Raw genomic sequence first — 16,800 nt, 5'->3', positions numbered from 1 at the left:
CTTTCTTACCTCCAACTGAGGGTCACTGTAAATACTTCTGAATATAACTATATAAATGGTCTGTAGACTTCTTACCCTGCCTTAGTCCTGGGTAAGTAGTGACAGCCCTGCCCAAGGATCACATTATGTGGCCCTGTACACTTCCATGTTATACACCCCTAAACTGAATGGAATGGATTCTGTGTCTCAGAGAAATAATTGTAGCCTAACAGTTAAAGAGTAGCACCATTTGGTCAATTTCAAACTTTAGCAGTTCTTCCTTGTCACCCTCTAGGAATTAAGTTATGAAAAATTATAGTGGATTTCACTATAATTTTCAATGATTTTTTAAATTGAAGTATAGTCAGTTTATAATGTGTTAATTTCTGATGTACAGCATAGTGATTCAGATATATATATATACATATATATATATATATATGCCTTTTCATATTCTTTTTCATTATAGGCTATTACAAGATATTGGATATAGTTCCCTGTGCTATACAGTAGAACTTTGTTGTTTATTTTATATATAGTAGTGTGTATCTGCAAATCCTGAACTCTCAATTTATCCATCTACCCCCCTCCTTTACCCCTAGTAACCATAATTTTTTTTCAATATCTGTGAGTCTGTTTCTGTTTTGTAAACAAGTTCATTTGTCTCATTTTTTTAGATTCCACATATAAGTGATATCATATGGTAGTTTTCTTTCTCTTTCTGGCTTACTTCACTTAATATGATGATCTCCAGTTCCATCCATGTTGCTGCAAATGGCATTATTTTATTCCTTTTTATGGCTGAGTAATATTCCATTGTGTGAGATGTGTGTGTATATATATACACATATATACACACATATATCTCATATCTTCTTTATCCAATCCTCTTTTGATGGACATTTAGGTTGCTTCCATGTCTTGACTATTGTATATAGTGCTGCTATTTCAAATTAGAATTTCCTCCAGATATATGCCCAGGAGTGGGATTGCTGGGTCATATGCTAAGTCTATTTTTAGTTTTTTAAGGAATCTCTATACTGTTTTCCATAATGGTTGCACCAAACTACATTCCTACTAACCATGTAGGAGGGTTCCCTTTTCTCCACACCTTCTCCAGAATTTATTGTTTATGGACATTTTAATGATGGCCATTCTGACTGGTGTGAGGTGATACCTCATTGTAGTTTTGATTTGCATTTCTCTGATAATTAACAATATTGAGTATTTTTTCACATGCCTGTTGTCCATTTGTATGTCTTCATGAAGAGGTATTTGTTTAGGTCTTCTGCCCATTTTTTGATTGCTGTTTTGTTATTGAGTTATATGAGCTCTTTGTATATTCTAGAAGTTAAGCTTGTGTCAGTCACATCGTTTGCAAATATTTTCTCCCATTCCAGAGGTTGTCTTTTCATTTTATTTATAGTTTCCTTTGCTGTGCAAAAGCTTTCTATGATATATTTGTAAGACTGAGTTTCGAGGTAGCACCCAAAACAGAGTAAGTGCCCACTTGGATACTAGTTCCAAAAATAACTTTTGTAAAACCTAAGGTGACAAATCATCCTGGTTTGCCTTGACCAGAAACGTTTCCCAGGATGTGGGATATTCAGTGCTAGAATTAGGAAAATCCGAGGAAAACCAGGAAGACTTGGTCACCCTAATAATAGCTGGTGGCTTGACAAAGTTACATAAGAGAAGTCCTTGCTCAGGCACCAAAATTGTGCCAGAATATTCAGTTAAACACTGTGTGTCAACTGCATATAGATTTTCTTAGGCATGTTTGTATGTCTAGGTCTCATCTTCATATATTTTATATCTACATCTACACATTGCTATTAGATTGGATCATATGAAATTGCCAATATCTAACTATACTTTGACCAACCCCCCCCCAAACCCAACCTTTTCATATAGTTCAACTTACTTTTATTTACAACTTTTTTCCTAGGTTCTGTGTTGAGCACTTTCCATGTATTAATTTATTTAATTATCCTAACAACCTTTGGAGAGTAAATGTGGTTAAAGCATCTGGTAACATCAAAGAACCTAAGAGATTATGTTAAGCAAGATCTATAACGAGTAACAACAAGTTAGATGCTATGTTTTCATTACCCACTGGAGACGGAGAATCTTCAATCCTCATCACTAACTTGTAAGGTGGGGATTTACCATACTTATTTTATAGATTAGTAAAATGAGATAAAGAGAGTTTACACAGTGTGCTCAAGACTCCACAACTTTCTTTGAACATCATTGCCTCATTTCATGCTTCCCTTCAGCAGGCCAGTTTTCTTCTAAGAATATGCTGGCTTCTGGCATGACCTTGAGCTCCATGCATTCAATTAAATACAGTTGTTTCTCAACATTTTGTTGTGAAAAATTACAAACATATAGAGAATGTTTAATCCATTTATATAATGCAATTACTGAAAGGTAGAATTTACATTTGCCATTTAAAAAATTTGCTTCCTTACCTATGTCTTTTTTGATCCTCTTTTTCTATCACTGCTTTCTCCTTTTGTTAAACATATTTTCTAATATGCATATTAATTTTCTTGTTTCTTTTGCTATATTTGTGAGTTATCTTATTGGCTACTCTGGGGGTCACAATTTATATTTAAGTTTAAACACTCTGGTTCAGATTAATATCAACTTAATTTCAATAGTATACAGAATCTTCACTTCTGTATAGCTCCATTCCCGCCCTACTCATATTGCACTATTGTGTACAAATTACATCTTAACACGTTATATGCTCATCAACACAGATTTATAATTACTGCTTTTAAAAATTGTCTTTTAAATCAAATAGAATTACAAAAAATTGTTAAAAACAAACAAAAATACAAGTCATGTATTTACTTATGTAGTTACCTTTCCTACCTCTCCTTATTTCTTCATATAGTTTCAAGTTATTGTCCTGGGTCCTTTCATGTCAGATTGAAGGACTCTCTTGAGCACTTCCTGTAGGGAACTGTGCTAGCAACAAACTCTCAATTTCTGTTTATTTGGATGTGCAATAGTCTCTTCTCCATTTTTAAAGGATAGTTTTACTGAATACAGAATTCTTATTTGACAGCATTTTGAATATTTTATCCCAATGCTTTCTGACCTTCATGCTTTCTAATGAAAATTCAGATATAATTTATTGAGGATCATTTGTGCTTGAGCTGTTGCTCTCTTCTTGCTTTCAAGCTTTCCACATACTGATTATCATATGTCTAGGTTTGCATTTCTTTGAGATCTTACCTGGAGCTTGTTGAGCTTCTTAGGTGTGTAGATTAATGATTTTTAACATATTTGGGATAGATTTTGGCAATGTTTCTTCAAATAGTCTTTTTTTTTTCCCTTTCTGCCTTCTTCTTCCAAAATTTCCATTATGTGTATGTAGGTATATTTAGTGATACCACACAAGTCTGAGGCTCTGTTTATTATTATTTTTCATTCTTTCTTCTTTCTGTTGCTAAGACTATACAATCTCAATTGGCCTATCTTCAAGTTAACTGATTTATTTTCTTCTGTCATCTCAAATATGCTGTTGAGTTCCTATATTGAAATTTTCATTTGTGCTTTTGTACTTTTCAACTCCACAATTTCTATTTTTTAAAATTATTTCTATTTTTTATTGATGTTTTCTATTTGATATGATATTGTTTTGAGTTTTGTATTTTATTATTTGTACATGGTTTTCTTTGGTTCTCTGAACATATTTAAAATAGCTAATTTAAATTCTTTGTCTAGTAAATCCGACCTCTGGGACTCCTCAGAAACAGTTTCTATGGACTGCATTTTTTTCCTAGTTATGAGCATGTATTAGTCAGGAATATATATCTCACACATATATCCTATTATCTCCTATATATGCAATTGATACCTATATTAATTTACCCCAAGTTCGTTTTCCCCATGTAACTGCACATGCTAGAGTATGTTCCCTTCTGTTCCCACTCTTTCACTTCTTTCTCACTTTGGTCCCTACTATTAAGGGTAGGACCCAGACCTCTTGGCCTTCTCAGTGCTTACATCTAAGAATTGGAGGTCATCAGATTCATGGTGTTACTGGTTACTTTCTCTTTCTGATCTTGCTGACTCCTTTCACTATTCTGAACTACAACCATACTGACCATTCTGGTTTTTGTTTAATACATCCCACACCCTCTCCATTTATTTATTCATTTCTGACTTTTGGATGCCTTTAGCTCCTTCTAATTTACTGGGAGGAGCTGTTAATCGCCCTTAATAATTTTTCTTGGAAAGGACAGTCTGATACTCTCTCAATCACAGGCCTCTTTCTGTGTGATATTTTCTTATTTCCCTTTACAAAAACTTTTTTTCCCCACAATTTTAAGAGACAAAAACGTATCTTCCATGTGGGAACCACTACTCATATTCTTATTGTTGCTGCTAAAAGACCCTCTTTTAATCTTTTAGATTTCTCACTGCATTGAACATACACAACATCTGTATGTTTCAGGTCTATATACACAAGCTGAAACCCAGCAGCACATAGAGTAAAAATCCATTTCAAGGACTGGTTATTTTAAATTGTTAGCAAAAAAAAAAAAAAAAAAAAAAAAAAAAAAAAGTCAAACTAGTAAGGTCTTTTCTCCCCCCTACACTCTTCTCTGAATTTGAAAATGTGTCATATAACACATATCTGAGATAGTGTGGGAGCAGCCTGGGAATGGTAACTGTGCATTCTTAAACCAACAAAAATGTCATGTAGCACTTTGGTTTAGATAAGTGAACATTTGGGCTGAGGACAAGATGTAGGCAGAGGATACTAAAGCTCCAACTAATTAGGGAGTTATCACTTGAAAAGTTACATAGCTCTGGGTCACTGAAGTAACAGCTATCAAGAAACTTCTGGGAGCCATCTTGCTTTCATTTCACAATCTTCTGATGACAGAATAAGCAATATGATATGGTAGCACGTTCCTTGAAGTATCACTGCCCTTTCCATATCAGTGACAGAATACAAAGATTGTGAAGAAACAGACAAAACATTCCAATAGTTAGAACTCCTATGACTTTTAAATGTGTATTATTAGAATTAATGAGACAGCTCAAATTGCATAAAATTTAGCTTCTTGAAAATAATAAAAGCAAATAGTGCCTATTGCTCATTAAAACTCTAAGAATATTCAAAAGAGTTTTGACATTTGCTTGTTTCTGTCAGTATAAGGACTTTTCTAATGATCATGGGAAATCAAAGAGCAATAAAGGATGGAATAAACTTTTCATCTTTTTATTTCTGACTATGCTATATAGGAATAAATAAAGGAGTCATAAAACTCCATGGTCTCTTTTTATTTAAGACACCTTATGGTCATCTCCAATGTATGAAAAACTGATGCATAATTTGGGGTAACACACATATACATGCACAGAGCACATTTTTGTATGGTGCTCACAATCTGAAATACGGTTGTAGACTATGAGCATTTTGATAACTAATGTTCGTACAGAAATTAAGATAAAGAAGTGATTACTTGGGGATTCAGTGGTCAGGAAGAGTTCACAATGAAGGATGCATTCCTTGAAAGATGCACGTATTTACGGATGAGCAAGCGGCAGTCGCACAAACCAAAGCTGGAGGTTGAGACCCACAATAAGTAGGAACTGTACCGGAGCCCAGCCTTGCTGTAATGAGGGGTTCATGCAGGGAGTGGTGGGAGGAAGCATCCTCTGAGGTCATGTTGTGGTTACAAATCAGACCAGTTCTACTTTCTACATCAGGAGCTGTGAGCAGCAGCAGTGCCATTGCTGCTTCATTTCTGTTGCTTGTCCTTGTCCAGCATGCTGCTCCTTCATGGCAGAACTCTCAGGGCTTCTTAACTTCTCCTTTGTCTCACTGCTCCTCTCCCCCTCCCCCAATGACTGCCTCTCCTTTCTGGCTTCGTTCAGCATCCTACCTCACCTCTCACAGCCCAGTTGATCATTCAAGCGCATATGAGTGAATCCTCTTATATTACTGGAGCCATTTTAAAATTTAACCTTCTCTCACTTGGAAGTGAAAAAAAAATTGAGGCAGCTCCCTAAATCACGTAACACAGCAAGATTTTAAAAGATAGAGGCATTAGGGCCAAACAAAAAGTCTTTCATAAATAAATAAAGGCAAAGGAAAAATAAAGTTTGAACTGTAACTACTAACGGTGTGTTTTAAATCAGACTGAGTTTCTTAGCAAGCAAAGCGTGGGGGCGAACACGGTATTCACAGGATTTACACACCCTAAGACTCTTTAGTCTATGGGTGATAATTTTGACATAGCCCAAAGTCTTCAAGACTAGAAATAAAAAAAATACAAGCCTAAATGCCAGTAAAGACTATTGACTTTAGTCAATTCATCTCATGAGGTGTTAGTTTCCTCATATGTTAAAAAAAAAAAAAAGGTTCAGTTTGGAAAGTCAATAAAGCTTTTCTCTGCTTGAACATTCTACCATCCTAGTGTATAAAGTTTTCCAGCAAACGTGTCCCTGTGACAACTAGAAAGGAATGAAAAGTGAAATAGGAAAACTTTCAAGTCTCCATTTCCTTCAGTTCCTAGGAGATAAAAGTATTAAAGTTGGAGACAATACATTAGAAGCGCTATTAGATTGAACCATGTCAAACTGCCGAATTTGTAGCTCAGATGCAGGCAAATATTGGTAATTTAATATAGTTCAACCCAACAAATGTGTTAAACTGAGATGATCAGGGACACTGCAGCTGTGGGCACTGGCTTTGATGTCCTTGATTCAAGGCAGGGAAGGAATAGCACTGGCAATAAAATGGGAGAGGGGCTGGGCCCTAGGGCTGGAGACTCCTCATAACTGTCAAGTATGAAGTCTCTGAAGCCAAGGCACTTGGGTTCAAATCCTAGCTCTCCCCCTTTCCAGTTGTGGAAATTTGAGTAGATGATTCAATCTCTTTAGGTCTCAGTTTCCTCACCTACACAACTGGGATGATTATATAATAGTACCCGATTGATAGGGCTATTTTAAGGATTTAAATAGATACAAAACACTTAGCACACTGCCTGACAGTCAATAGTGGTCAGTAACTGTTAGCTGAATTAGCTCTGGGTGGGCAACTCAAGAAAGTGCACAGAAAAGGACCAGCACCCTGAGAGATGACAGTGGGACCATCTCTCCCTGCCACTGGCTGACCTGTAATGTAAGTGGACATGGGAACCTGGCTTCCTGGCTAGTGACTTTCAGAATTTTCTAAACCAAGACTCAGTCAGAAATGCCATTTACATTCTAACCCACTATACACACATGCACACAAAAATACTAAAACAAAATTTCACAAGACAAATCTAACCCTTACTGTGTGTTTGCAGTTTGACATTCTATTTTATTCTTTCACTCTGTTTTATTCCATCCTAGCCTATCCTATTTTTAGATACTGGTTCCTAACCACTAGATTGATTCTGTCATCCAGTAATGGGTCTCAACCCAATAGGTCACACTTAGGAAAGTACTGACCAGGTCATATTTATCTTTGAGTAAAAGGATGTGTTACCTGGTCCAACAGGATTAAGAGCAGGCTTACGGGCAGTGTCCAGGGGAGACAGAAGGCTGCTGCTGCACTTATACCAGCCCTGAAAGAGTCAGTTTCAGTCCCTCTTCCTACCACCATATCCTTATTGCTGCCACACCAGCCACAAGGATATATACTAGTTATGCTTTAGCCAAATCTTAATGTGTAGATACAAGCAACTCACTTCACTTTTATCCAGACTCTAAGATAAAATTTTCCATCATCAAATGTAGGAGTTAAATGATAGTTTAAATATTTGTAGTTCTTACTCTACTGGGTTTTCAGTGTTCCGCTTATCGTTGGGTTAAAAGTGCAATCAGCGAGTGTAGCTTTTCCTGGCACGCTGTCTAGCAACATCTCCACTGCACACTAGCATGTAAGTGATATTCGTCAGCACACACCACATTTTTTTTTCATAGTAGCAATTTTGCTTTCAGCTGATGGAGTACTTCACTGTCTTGCTATTTGGGTAACACCAAAAGATACTTTCTTAAAGACCAAAGTGCAGACAACAGTAAGGTAATTCCACCAACAAATCATTGTTATTTGATAATGTGTTCCACCTCTAAGTTTTCTATGAAGATTAGCTACATTCTTATTCAGAGCATCATTTTGAAAAACATCGTCAAAGGAGCACACAGACAAAGCATTATACCAAGGGAGGGGCAGAGCCTACAGGCCTGGGAAGTCCACCTGTGATTCCTGGGTCCCATATGGAGAAGCAAGGTTTAGGCAAAACCTTTTCATTACATATCTTACACTTGTCTAAATTGTCTCACAATATTCTTAATGTCCAAAGAAAGCATTCAGAGATTCTTAAAACATCCTCAATTCAACACGTTCCTTCTTACTACTTCCAAAATTCATTAAATGGTTCCCTTCTACATGCAAAGCCCTTTTCTAGGCTCAGTGAAAGATCGAGAAGGGCCATAAAGCATGACCCTGTCCTGAGAGGACCTGCAAAATAAGAACTAACATTTCTGAGCATTTCTTATGTGCCAGGCACTCTGAATTTTCTCAGTGGATTTACACAACGATTCGGAGAGGTAGGTACTTCTTATCCCATGTTACAGATGAGAACCTTGAAGCTTAGAGAGTTTAAAAACCTCGGTGAGCTGAAGAGCTAGGATTCACATTCAAGCCAGCTGACTCCAGAACCCATTCTCTCTTCCATGATTCATGAGTGAGATTGGAAACTGATCTGAAAGGTTGAAATTTGATGAACCACAGAACTGATGACAAACACTGCCCAGAGCCAGTTGAATGCAGCCTTTTTTTCTGGTCTCACTTGGGCATTTAGAGATACACAATAGCCTTATAGTATTTTACATAAATACATTAAAAAGGATCCTCCACAAAGACCTTTGAGCACTACAGAGATTGGTAAATGTTCTCACCCCTTGCATTCACACAAAATGTAGCATTTCTGCTCCTTAATATGCACTGTGGGACCAGTAGGTTTTACAGAGAAAGTAGCTTAAGACTCAGTTTCTAGATTAGTTTCAGAATGTGTCTTTATCCCGAGCTGACCATGTTTGTAATGTCATGTAGGCACCACGGCCATTTTTAGGCAGTGTTACTTCACTCTATTATGTTCCAGTTCCAAGAAAGATGCCCAGCTTTTCTCTCCATTTCTATTTATAACAGCTCTGATAACAAAGCAGATGTTACATTTCTCCTTTCCTGAACATATACATTTGGGTTTCCAAAGAAGTCGTGTAGAGAAATATTTGCAATCTTACTCATTGAAGTATGCCTTTTTAAAAAGGCAAAATATAATAATCAGGAGAGCATTCAGCCATAATATGATGGTCCTTACATCTGGGGGTCAATCAGAAGAGGGCTTCAGTGGGTACTGAGGGAATTGATCTACCTAGAGATTTTGGAGGATGAACTTGCCTCTTTGGGGCTTACAAAGCACAGGTCTGTCATAGATGAGACACACATCATGTAATGAACCGTTAAAACCACAAGACCACATCGCCCACTCCTGGAGCAGCAGCATTTCTCAGACTGTGATCTGGGATCACTTGGTTCAGAATCATCTAAGGAGCTGGTAAAAATGCAGGTTCCTGGGACTCTGACTGAAGTCCTAGGGAAGGCTCTGGAATCTGCATTTTAAACAAGCGTCCCAAGTGGCCACATTTTGAGAAACGATGGTCTTAATAGCAGCACTGTGAGCCTCAAGAGAGTCAGAAGCCACGGTGCCTTCAATGCATACATTTGGAGAAACAAGAAAAGGTTTCATCAGTGTTTCCTGCAAAGCAATTTCTGCAGAATAACAATCCCAAGAATAGATTTGTAATAAACAATTTCCACGGACAAATAAGTTTGAGAAAATTCCTTCCACGATCCCTCCTCTTAGAGCTTCCTAATATACATATTACTGTTCTCAGAGTTCCGGCAGGAAAGGAACTTGAGCACAAGTGTTTCACCGCAGGACTCTTTTTGGAATAACATTTGCTAATTTTCCAAGGAACTAGCATTCTTCAGGCTTACTTTGAGGAAATGCCATTTGCAGGCTGATGGTAGAATTCCCAGAGGACATGGAATAGGTTTGGAGACCCGGGGTCCCAGCTTTAATCCTCGATTCTTTGGAACCCTTCTAGAAAGGTGAGAAACCCCATAGCTTATTAATTACACTTCACATCTGTGTGGTTTTTATAGTTCCACGGGCCCCTTTTCACACCTTTTCTCATTAAAGAAAAATCCTCACTTGATTCCCGTGAGCCAAGCAGATCAGGTATTATTATCCCCATATTACAAGTGAATAAATACATTTAAGGAGGGTGAAGAGCTTGCCTACCCAGGTCATGTATCTCTCCCTCTTGTGCTTTCTTCGTGGGCGTTATATCCGAGCTATCCATAACCTGGCAGTGGAGGTCCCCAAAACACATCAGCTTATAGGATTTTGTTAAATTCACTAATAATGTATTATCTGTTTAATGGAAATAGTGATGGCACTGGCCACTGGTAGGAAGAGCTGTGAGCTTCTGTTCTGATAGTGGTGATGAATTGACTTGAACTCAGTTTCCCTATTTCATCCCTCCAGCACCTGGTGGAGTCCAGTGACCCAGGTAATTACACACAGCCATGGCCAGGCGGAGGCAATTTGTAACTGGGAAGGTATTTTTGTCCGCGTAGCTTTATTTGGCCTTTATAAGACAAGAATTAAATTGCTCCTTACAGTATGCGCGGATCCTAAGGGTTTACCTATTCCACTGATATAATTGTACTTCTTTTAGCAAATAAACCTAGGGCTTTAAAAGGTGATTATCCTAGTACCTTAGTCTTCTTTTATTTTTATGACTTCTTCCCCCCTACGTTTTCCACATCTTGACTTCTCTAGGGCTTATTCTAGTTCCTTTTAGTCCCAAGACTTAGGGGTTTTTGTTCACAGACATGACTCCCACAGAAGTATTTAGACTAACCGCTTAATCATAAAATGATGTATGAACACATCTGTAATGTACTATTCCAAACAGTGAGCAGAGATCTGCATGTACCTGGGAAAGTTACCTGCCTCTCCAACATCCTTGATAATGTGGCTGAATGACACATTACTAGATGTAATACATCCTCCCCTGCCTTCCCTCATCCCTCATCTGCAATTCAGTCTAAAGTTTTGTGACAAATTTTGGGGATATGACTATAGCTAAGTGTAAATTCCAAGGATTATTGAACATGTATAATTGAACAAATTTCCCCTAAGTTTTAGTTTCTGTATTTTTTTCAATATCAAAAAATTTACCAAGTTATACCTAGCAACTTCTTTTCTTCTGGATCAAACTGGGCTTTATTTTCTTGGGCTTTTTGACTACAAAAATGTAGACATTTCTAGAAATACTCCATTGTCCAGCCCAACCTTGTAATCTGTTTTGTTATAACTGATCCAGAGAAAATAAAAATGCATCATGTTTGAAGTCTACACGATTTGAGGGTAAACTGTGTCTCGCTTTGAGTCATATTATATGTTCATTATATCTACAAAAACAATTTGGATAATAAAAGTGCCAAATGTTAACTCGAGCTATAAACATACAATGGCATATTTACATCATGCATCAAACTTTTCTAGATTTCTTTTCTTAATGCTTCTCATCTTGCACTAAAATTCTTAACCCATTTGTTCCATGATTTATGAGATAGATTAAGTATTTCTGATTAATAAAAATTGGAAACTTTAATTGGACCCTATTTGAGGTTTGGTTGCATTAAATGAATCTACTGGTGATCAAAAATGTATTTTTAAAGGGAGTTTAGGCTAATATATCAACAAATGAGGAGCTATAAACATGATTAATATACACATTAGACTTTCCTTATCACATTTTGCTGGCAGTTTTTATCCGGTCACAGCTGAAATTCCATTGAGCTCTTTCTCCTTTTGTATAAAATACAGATTATGTGGAGACAGCAGTCTGAGCAACTGGAGGTTCATCTTGTCTGCCCATTAATTATTAACGCTGTTTCAGTGCTTCTTATCTATCGCTGCTGAGAGATGGGGGGCTGTATTTTTATAGTCATTTTCCAGTAAGAAAACAGGCTGGATGGTGCCTCTGCACTTGGCAGTAGGGAAAGGATCAAAAGAACTTCCAATTTTATGAAACCTTTAAAAAGGAATGTTCTAACTCACTCACTCATTTGACTATTGCCCTGAAAGAGGATATGATTTCTGAAGAGTAAACAAAATCTGAGAAGAGTATATGTCTATTTCGACATCTTTTCCCAAATACACTGATTTCAAAGGCACTGAATCCAGGCCACTGAATGCGCATTGCCCAGATCGCATCAATATGTTCATCTGAGTACAACTTAGCCTTGTGACTCAATTACTTAAATAAAAGCCTCAGTGGTCCCGTAGAGGTGAAATGTTGTGATTAGAGCCCGGGCTGCAATGTGAGGACACTAACCAGGCCACTTTGGGCAAGTGACTTAAAGCGCTAAGTCTCCACTCCCTCATTTGTATGAGGATAGCTTTTTCACATGGTGGCAAAAAGAATTAAATAAAACATAGCACTTGAAGCAGGTTTCAAGCAATGAAGCTTCATTGTTGTTGTCTGTTTTGTTTATTAAAGTCAGTGAAAAGTACAACCCTAATTTTCAACAGGAAATTAAAATAAAAATGGAAAAAGTAGATTCAAAGAGTGCTTCAGCCCCTTACGGTTAATTCAAGCTGGGGGCTGAGAGAGAATGAGGTGATAAAGACAGGAGTAAAGTTTCTGGACTACGAATTTCATCTGTTCTAATGAATAATAGGAAAGTAGGCGATCTGGTTTACCAAGTGGACTAGGATTGGGGATATTGAGACATTTTTCTATAATTACTTGATGACCTTAAATAGACTACCTATATTTCAGCCCATGTTTAATTTCTCCTTTATTAACCATATGGAGGAAATATTTAATATTAGTGAATATGTGGAAGATCTTAGGGTACACGAGAACACGTGCATACCACACACATTTGACTTTCTCTGAACATTTATGTATTCCACAACAGCATTCTCCCCAGAAGTGTAGCAGAGACCAGGATCCATTTTCCTCTTTATCCCTTTAGATGGAGACCACCCCCCTTCAGTTCTAGTGGGGCTTGCAGCCATCCGGCTAGAAACTCCCTTCCAGTTCCCCCTTACAGCCAGGTGACCAGATGACTAAGTTCTTGCCATTTAAGCAAGAGCAGAATGGTATATGTAAGTTCTGGGTCACGTCCTTAGAAAGAAATTTGCTTGCCCTCCATGTCTCTCCTTCCCCCTTCCCACAGTGTGCGTTTGAAGTAGTGACCCTACTTCAGTCATGTGGACAGGGTAAAATCCTAGCTAGGCACAAAGTTACAGTGCAGAAGGGACCGAAGTCACTGGATGGCCTTGGGGAAAAGGGGCACCTACCTATCTACTCTGCAGACTATCATGCAGAAAACAAATGAACTCCTATTGTGTTTGACTGATTCCAATTGGAGTTCATTTTTTTGCAGCAATTTACCTTCACCCTCCCTAAAAAGCTGGTCACACCCTTCCCAGGTGTTGGGGCTCTTGCTGTGGATGACTGACTAACAGATATCTGTAACTTGGAAGAGTAGGCCTGCTTCCTGATGCAAATGGCTCCGGTCAATCATTGTGACTTGCAGCAGAATGTAGTTAATAGTTTGAAAATAAAATATAATTCTTGGTACATGCTGAAAAAGTTGCAGCATTTATTTATTCTTCATCTTTTATTGCTAGGGAGACAAATAGATGAAGGAAGAAGGACTGAGGGCCAAACAGATAGAAATTGCTGACCGATGTTGTCCTGGCTTTTGTGCTGAGGATGCCTTTTAGAGGCTCTAGGACAGAAAGCAGTACTATTGAGTCTGACACACATGGCAGCTATTTGAAACCAAAGAGCAGTGAAACCTCCTTGTAAAAACCCCCAACTCCTTTCTCTGCACACATTACTACTTCTCGGAGGACGTAGTCATTATTGTTTTGTATCACAGTGGTGTTTCACCAGCCAATAGAAACACTGTCATATTAGTGCCCATTCTAGTATTAACACGATTTTAAGCTATAATAAGAATCGAATCTTTGAGCTGTCTGCACCAAACCTAATTTGTGACATGTCATGATAAAAATAATAGTGATCAAAAGGAATGATGCTATGGGTATGATAAAAGTGTACTTTCACCTCGAAAGTGTACTAATTCACTCCCTATGTCTCAAAAGTTGAACATCGTTTTTCTAGTCAGGTAATAGCTTGGTTTAGGACCACTGTAGTGGTTCATCCTAATTCCCTTTATAGCAAGCAGTTGGGAAGCACGTATAATTCCTCTCCCAGCCAGGGGGATCATGGGACCCTAACTGGACCACACTTGGCTTTAGCAGGACAAAAAAAAAAAATCTAGATTACTGAGCTAATCAAACCAGCTATGTTGAAATTATATATGCAGAGCCCCCAATGTTATACTTGATTTCCTGCTACCATGATTACAACACTTCATTAAAAGTTAAGAAAAGGAATATCATATGTACTGAGATCATTGGGAAGGCATTAGTGGTTAATTGTTAGTTTATGTCTTTGTGGAAAACATTCCCAAATTATTGCATCCTCTTCCTATGGAACACTGCTCAGTAAATAATGGCCATATACATGTTCTGTGGTGTATCTGTGGCCTAAGAATTAGTCAGGGGCAACATTTATGTCCTATGTTTTAACTACCAAGTGATCTCCCTGCTCTGCTTAAACATACACTTTTAGCAACAACTCACAACTGATGTTTCTAAAAGACACTAAAAGTTTCATGCAAGAGCCAACTGAATGGCTGCTGAATTCCTGTTTACACAGTTTTTCTTTATAACATCTGAATTAGTTTCACGGTGAAGCTGGAGTCGACCTCTAAAATGTGGTAGTGAGAGATCTGGCTCGGTGACAGAAAGACCCAAATCAGGAAACGAGGGAAAATAACAACCCAGAGAATAATGGCTGAAAGAAGAACATTAATACTAAATAATGAAGAAGAATGTAAACAGATAAGAGATTCAGAGAGCCCCAGATCTTTAAAAGGCTAAGAGCGGGATGGCAAAGATAAAAAATGATAAGACCTGTCAAGAAGAACAAAGTCAATGTGTGTACATTATTCAGTTTAAGGAATTAGAGTCACAAGGTCAAGTGTGGGTAACATTAAATATGAATAATGAGGAATAAAATCAGTAAAAAGCAAGCTAGTTTCATAAATCAATTCCAGAGCAGCTTGGCTGGGGGACGGAAAAAGAGCTGAGGAGAACCCACTGCAGCCTGTTGGAATGTCAAGATCTATTACCAATTACTTAATATCAATGTGTTCATGCAAACTCCCAGGCTTTGGGGTCATAAAACGGTGCATCCCACTGACCAGTGGGGACTAGAGAATTTGCAGTTTGAAGTGTGTTTAAACAAAACAAAATAAATGAAACAGAAAACACTGGCATTTGTAACAAGAGGGAAAGGTATGTGAGAGAGCAGGTGGAGAGTAAGAACACGTGGGCTCTCATCACAGCGCTTTATCCTGGGATGGTCTCTGAGCTGACCTGAGAGGGAACCCCTTTTCTGTCCCTTTGGTAGGATGGACAATGCCAAGGAGGAAGTTGCTATAAAGGACAAGCAAAAAGGGAAGGTCTGGAATGAAGATTTGGGCAAGAGTCCATACGCCAAGCTTAAGGGCCAGAATTTCTGCTCTTTATGCTCTCCCGCTGGGAGCTGTACAGGCAGGAGGAGTAGGGATGGGCCCCTTGAGGAACAGGGGGACACTGGAGTCGGCCACTAACAACAGATTAAAGCCCAGTGTAAACAGTGTGCTGGACACATGTGGGTTGCAGAGAGCGTGGTGATGAATAAGCATATATCCAGGCAAGGAATTCAAACAGGAGGAGGCTGAGCGATGATGAAAATGATTCAGTGCCTTCACCAATGACTCAGGAGAGGCAGAGAATGTGAGGAAAATAAAGAAGAAGTGTCCACATTTATCAAAGCACTTGACAAAGGATGGGGGATGCATCCTTAGGGAGAACAAATCATCGGGACAGGGAGAGGGAAAGGAAGGAGGCTGTGGGCGGTGGGGAAAAGAAGGGCAGTGCTACACTACAGTGGATGCATCCACTCCCACTGAAGTACAGTGAACACAAGCCAGCGTTCCAGTTCCGGTGTTTTAATCCAAAGGAAAGCTGATTCTGTCTGGCTAGGACTGGTCTCTACCTGCTTTGCTATTGTCTCCACTCACAGACTCTTTCTCCTATTAGGGAGAGCTGATGTCCAGCAGGTATGCACCAGCAGGGCTTAACCAGGTGTTTATAGTGTCTGTTTCATACCTATTTGTGCAGTTTGATTTGCTACAAGTGTGCTACAAGGTTTGATTATCATCCTTGTCTTCGATTATTCTTTGACTATACAGATCTTCCTTGACTTATGATGGGGTTATATCATGATCAACCCATGGTAAGTTGAAAATATCATTAAGTCGAAAATGTATTTAATACACCTAACCTCCCCAACATTATGGCTTGGCTTAGCTTAGTCCGCCTTAAACGTGCTCAGAACACTCACATTAGCCTACATTTGGACAAAATCTCCTAACATAAAGTCTATTTTGTAACGTATTGAATCATATAATTTATGGAATCACATAATTTATGAAAGTGAAAAAAAACTGGACTGATTGTCTGCGTACAGAGTGGTTGTAAGTGTATTGGCTGTTCACCCTTCTAATGGCCAGGGTACCTGGAAGTCCAGCATCACAAATGAGGATTATACCACACATGGCTGGTCTGGGATCCTCCAAGTCCGTTC

Source organism: Camelus bactrianus, chromosome 8 (assembly GCF_048773025.1).
Source record: "Camelus bactrianus isolate YW-2024 breed Bactrian camel chromosome 8, ASM4877302v1, whole genome shotgun sequence".
NCBI classification, from domain to species: domain Eukaryota; kingdom Metazoa; phylum Chordata; class Mammalia; order Artiodactyla; family Camelidae; genus Camelus; species Camelus bactrianus.
Note: the sequence above shows the minus strand (reverse complement) of the source record.